Source organism: Miscanthus floridulus, chromosome 19 (assembly GCF_019320115.1).
Source record: "Miscanthus floridulus cultivar M001 chromosome 19, ASM1932011v1, whole genome shotgun sequence".
NCBI classification, from domain to species: domain Eukaryota; kingdom Viridiplantae; phylum Streptophyta; class Magnoliopsida; order Poales; family Poaceae; genus Miscanthus; species Miscanthus floridulus.
The window spans coordinates 92,889,480-92,895,233 of record NC_089598.1 but is presented as its reverse complement, the minus strand read 5'-3'; the positions used below and the strand labels follow the sequence as shown (position 1 = coordinate 92,895,233).

Below are 5,754 nucleotides of genomic sequence, written 5' to 3'. Positions count from 1 at the left end.
AGCCAAGAAGCTTCAGCGACACCATTTGCCACAGCGCGATACTCGGTCTCTGCACTCGACCGAGAGACCGTGTGTTGATGCTTGGAGGACCAGGACACCAGATTATCCCCAAGGAACACTACATAGCCAGAGGTCGATCGGTGAGTGTCGGGGTAGCCGGCCCAGTCAGCATTAGTATAGACAACAAGCTCAGCAGGTGACGAGGGGCGTAGAGTCAAGCCAAGTGACAAAGTGCCCTGAAAGTAGCATAAGATCCATTTGAGAACAGCAAGGTGTGGCTCTCGAGGATCATGCATATAGAGACAGATCTGCTGGATGACATAGGCAATGTCTGGACGAGTGAATGTCAGATACTAGAGAGCACTAGCTAAACTGTGGTAGTGTGTGGAGTCAACAACTGGAGGACCATATGTAGACAATTTGGAGTGCAGGTCGATAGGGGTGCTGCAAGGCTTGCAAGCACCCATCCCGGCGCGCTCCAAAATATCCAGAGTATACTACCATTGAGAGAGGAATAAACCATCGTCACAGTGTGCGACGGAAACACCAAGAAAATGATGAAGCTGGCCCATGTCCATCATAGCAAACTCACACTGTAAGGTGGCAATGATATGTTGAAGAAACCCAACTGAGGAGGCAGTGAGAACAATGTCATCAACATATAATAGCAGATAGGTGGTGTCGGAGCCCCGATGATATGTAAACAACGAAGTATCTGACTTGGCCTCAACAAACCCAAGGGACAGGAGGTGTGTGGCAAACCTGGTATGCCAAGCACGAGGAGCTTGCTTCAGACCATAAAGAGATTTGTTGAGTTGACAGACAAAATCCGAACGGGTCTAGTCAACAAAACTAGAAGGTTGGACACAGTAGACTCGTAGAACCCAGCGAGCCTTGTAGCGATCAGGAGAACCATCGGCGAGCAGCTTATGACGATAAATCCACTTGCTGGTTACCAGATTGAGGCCAGGGGGCCAAGGAACAAGACTCCAGGTGTTATTGGTGAGAAGTGCATCATACTCAGCTTGCATAGCAGCACGCCAATTGGGATCTGACAGAGCATCCCGAACAGAGCGCGGCAATGGCGACATGAGCACAGCGTGGAGGTTTAGACGATCCACAGGCTACGCAATGCCAGCCTTGCCATGCGTGCGCATGGAATGCGTATTGGTGACCGGGGTGATGGAGATTGGCCTGGTAGTAGCAGTGGGGCCAGTGCCGCTAGCAACAACCTACGCATGAGCGTCAAGGGCAGTAGAACCAGTAGCACTCGAAGGCGCCGTGGAGGACGAGGCGCCAGCGTGGCTGGCAACAGCCTGTGTGGGATGCACAGGGGCAGCAGCGCTGGTCGGCTGGGGCAGCACAGTAGAACTGGGCAGTAGTGGCCCAGGCGACTATGGCATAGGGGCATGCTCTAGAGTGGCTATAGGACCATGCACGTGCATAGGGCCATGCACCGATGGTGGTGAACCTGCAGGTGCAGCTACCGGGTCACGCAGGTGCGTAGGGCCATGCACAGCATGCAACACAACGGTAGCTGATGGTGGAAGACCTGCAAGCACAACACGGGCTCAAGGGAAGGGAGCAGTAAAATCATGTTCATCAACTAAAAAAATCCAGGGCGGAGGATGCCATGGGCATGGTGGACATGGCAGAGAAAGGAAAAAAGATTCATAAAAAACGACATATTGAGAGATGAGAATGCGATTGGATTGGAGTTCAAGACACCGATAGCCCTTGTGTTTCGAGGAATACCCAAGGAAAACACATAAAGAGGAACAGGGGGCGAGTTTGTGAGGTGCCGTGGATGACGTGTTGGGATAGCAGGCACAGCCAAAAACCCAAAGATGGGCGTAAGAGCGCTGAGTGGAATAAAGAGAGGTGTGAGGGGTTGAAAAAGCGAGGGTTTTAGTGGGGAGCCAGTTCATAAGATATGTCACAGTGTGAAGGGCCTCAACCTAGTAAACCGGAGGGAGGCTCTCCTGAAACAAAAGGGAACACAGAATGTTATTGATGGTGTGAATAGAACGTTTCGCTTTTCCATTTTGTTGGGATGTATATGGACACGACATGTGGAGTGCAATACCATGGGAGAGGAAGAACGGACGGGCCTGAGAATTGTTGAATTCTCGACCATTGTCGCACTGGACGCTCTTGATGGTGGTGCCGAACTGCGTGCGAATATGAGCAAAAAAATTAGAAAGAACAGAAAAAGTCTCGGATTTGAGGCGAAGAGGAAAGGTCCACATGTAGTGTGAGCAGTCATCAAGAATAACAAGGTAATACTTATAGCCTGGCACACTAACAATAGGAGATGTCCAGAGATCATAGTGTATTAAATCAAAATTATGAACAGCCCGAGAGCTGGAGGAACTGAAAGGAAGATGCACATGACGACCAAGTTGGCACACATGACATATGTGGTCTAGATCATCCTTATTACAAGAAATAACACTAGAACTGATAAGTTTGGACAGAGCTTCATGCCCAAGATGCCCGAGACGATGATGCCAAAGGGAAGTGGGAGCGGCGAGGAACGCGGTGGCGCTAGTGGAGGTGGGGTAGAACGGGTAGAGGTCACCAGAGCTATTGCACATGGCGATCACGTTCCTGGTGTGCAAGTCCTTCACAGAAAGGCCAAAGGGATCAAATTCGATGGAACAGTTATTATCGGTGGTAAAATGATGGATAGAAATCAGATTCTTAATAATATTGGGAGACACCAAAACATCGTTAAGAATAAGATTGCGACCTGGGAAAGAAAAAGTGTGTGATCCAGTGGCAGTGACAGGAAGTAGTGCACCATTTCCCACAACAATAGATGAAGGAGTAGATGAAAAAGGTGGGGAAATGGTAGAGAGTTTACCAGCGTCCGCGGTCATGTGGGAACTAGCCCCTGAATCGACGTACCACTCGAGTGATGGAGCCGGCGGGTGGAGCATCATGGTGTTGAAGGAGTGCGCCAGGGAGTCCTGATGCCATGAGCCCCCGTGGGTAGGATCCAGGGCGCCGCTGGAGTGACCTGGTGGGCCAGTGAGGGCGCCTAGAAGGCCGGCAGTGCTGTACTGGAGGTGCAGCTCCCCCGTAGTATGAGTTGGTGCTCCCGAAGGACGGGCCGTACTGAGGAGGCGGAGGGCCGTAGGTACCACCATATGCGCCACCGAAACCACCATACTGAGGAACGGCGGTGAACGCCAGAGGTGCCGGTGGAGGGCACCCAGATCGGTCGTAGGGCCACATCTATACGGTGCTGGCCCATAGGTGCACGAAGGATGGGTGTATGCCGCCGTGCACACCTGGGGGTGCACCAAGAGGGCGCGCAGGGGGGAACGTCCCCGGGCGTGGAGGCGCTGGTGCCCCGGGCACCATCAAGCGCGGAGTGGCAGCAATGAGAGCGGATGGCAGCGATGGTGGCTGGGCGTCGATTTCCATCTTCTCCAGCAGGAGGTGTGTCCGGGCCTCTGCAAACATCGGGAATGGGCGATGCATCTTGAGGATGGACATCATATGGCGGAACTTGCCACTCAAACCACGGAGGAGCATGAGCACCAGCTGCCGATCGCCGATGGGGTCACCGAACTCGGCAAGAGAGGTGGCCATTGACTCGAGACGGCGACAGTAGTCGATGATGCTCAGGGCGTCTTGGCGGAAGTTGCGGAACTACGTTTCGAGGAGGAGCGCACGAGACTCCCGCTGGCTGAGGAACTCGTCCTCGAGGTAGCACCAGGCACCGTGAGCGGGTCACTGCCGCATCATCGGGGACTGCTGTAGATCGTTGGAGACAGTGCCATAGATCCACGTCAAGATGACGCAATCTGCCTGCACCCATGCGGAGCGCGAGGGGAAGGCCTCGTCATCGAGAACGTGGCGAGTCAGGGTATATTTGCCAAGGACGGTGAGGAACATGCCGCGCCACTTGCTGTAGGTGTTCGTGGCGTGATCGAGGACGACGGGGATGAGGGCCTTGATGTTGACGACGATAGTGGCCTGTGCCCAAAGGGCCTCGTGGGCGCTCTCGTACGTGTCCAGCACGGCGGCGCGGAGATGGGCCTCCTCAGCACGGCGTGCTTCTTCAGCGCAGGCTTTGGCCTTAGTCGCGAGGCAACGTTCTTCGGCGGCCGCGGCGAGACAGCGATCTTCAGCTTCCTTGGTGTCGGCGGCGGCCGCAGCAGCGTTGGCGTCATTCGCCATCGGGAAACCAGCGGGGCAGGAGAGCAGACCAGCGGTGGCACCCGGTGACGAGGTCAACGACGGGGGCCGGCGATCTGGTGGAGGCGTAGGCGATGGGACCGGCGATGCGCCTAGCGACGGTGTCAGCGGCGGGGGCAGCGATCGGATCGGCGGCTGGCGAGGGTTGCGGAAGAGTAGCGGATCGTAATCGCGATTGATACCATGTAAACGTGATTAGAATACATTGTCATTCATATCTTGTACAGATGTACATATAGCCGGGGTGACATGCAGCCAACCACACAGGCAAGATTACAGGCACAATCAATCAAGGGCAGCCTACCATAAATACATCAGCCTACTATAATTACATTGTGCTAACAATGGCAATGCTTGCCAAACAAGGATGGAGGTTGATTCAAAACCCAGATTCTCTCTGTGCCAGAATTCTAAAAGCAAATTATTACCCAAACTCGGATTTCCTAAATGCTTATACATGGCATAGCATCATGCAGGGGTTGGAAGTGCTAAAAGGAGGAGTTATATGGCGAATTGGGAATGGCCAAAGGGTTGGGATATGGTCCGATCCCTGGCTACCCCGCGGAGTGACAAGGAAGCCTATTACACCAAGAGGCAGCACACTGTTGGAGTCTGTTCATGAGCTGATTGATCCCATTTCAGAACAATGGGATGAGCAACTGCTGGCACAATCGTTCTGGGATGAAGACGTCTCTCTAATCAAAGCGCTGCCAATCCATTTAGATATGCCAGACATAGTGGGGTGGCATTATGACAGCAAAGGCCGCTTCTCTGTGAAATCGGCATATAAGGTTCACCGAGCATCAGAGAACAGCAAGAAAAGAGTGGCTGGCCCTGGGGGGCAGGGTGTAGCAATGGTAATGATGATTTCTAGCGAAAGATTTGGAAGTCCTAAGGTCTGACATTTCTTGTGGAGGCTTAGTCATAACACGTTGGCGCTAAAAAGGAACTTGCAAAGGAGGGGGATGAAGATAGATGCTAAGTGCGGTATTTGTGAGAGACTCGATGAAGATGGGGGTCATCTTTTTCTCAAGTGCAAAGAAGTCAAACGTATCTGGTGTGAACTGAACTTGGAGATGGTGCGGTCTGATCTGTTGTTGGCTGAATCCGCTAGAGCTATGATGGAGAAAATCTTGAAGCTTGACTCGATGACGTAGCTGAAAGTAGTTTTGCTGTTGTGGTTATGGTGGACTGAAAGGAATAAATGGAGGGAGGAAGGAAGGAGAAGGACTGCTGTGGAGGTAGCGTATGTCACAGCTGCATTGGCTGACCGATTTCAGAAACAAGATGGGGTGTCTCTATTGCCGGAAATTCGTCAGGTTCAGAAGTGGACCAAACCACCACCTGGGGTTTTCAAGATAAATTCGGATGGAGCTTTTGATAGCAGTAGTAGCCATGGTGGCTGCGGATTCATCATCCGAGATGACCAGGGATCAATGGTGAAAGCTGGAGCAGGTGACAAGAAGTTTCTTATGAACCCTCTACATGCAGAACTGCTTGCTTGCCAGGCAGGTGTAAGAATGGCGACCTCCATGGGACTGTCCC

The 5,754-nt window shown here is 52.7% G+C and overlaps 1 pseudogene; it reads right to left on the bottom strand.

The window, feature by feature from the left end:
* Positions 1-1,953: 1,953 nt before the first annotated feature.
* Positions 1,954-4,191, bottom strand: LOC136526373 (uncharacterized; annotated as a pseudogene).
* Between the last annotated feature and the right edge of the window lie 1,563 nt (positions 4,192-5,754).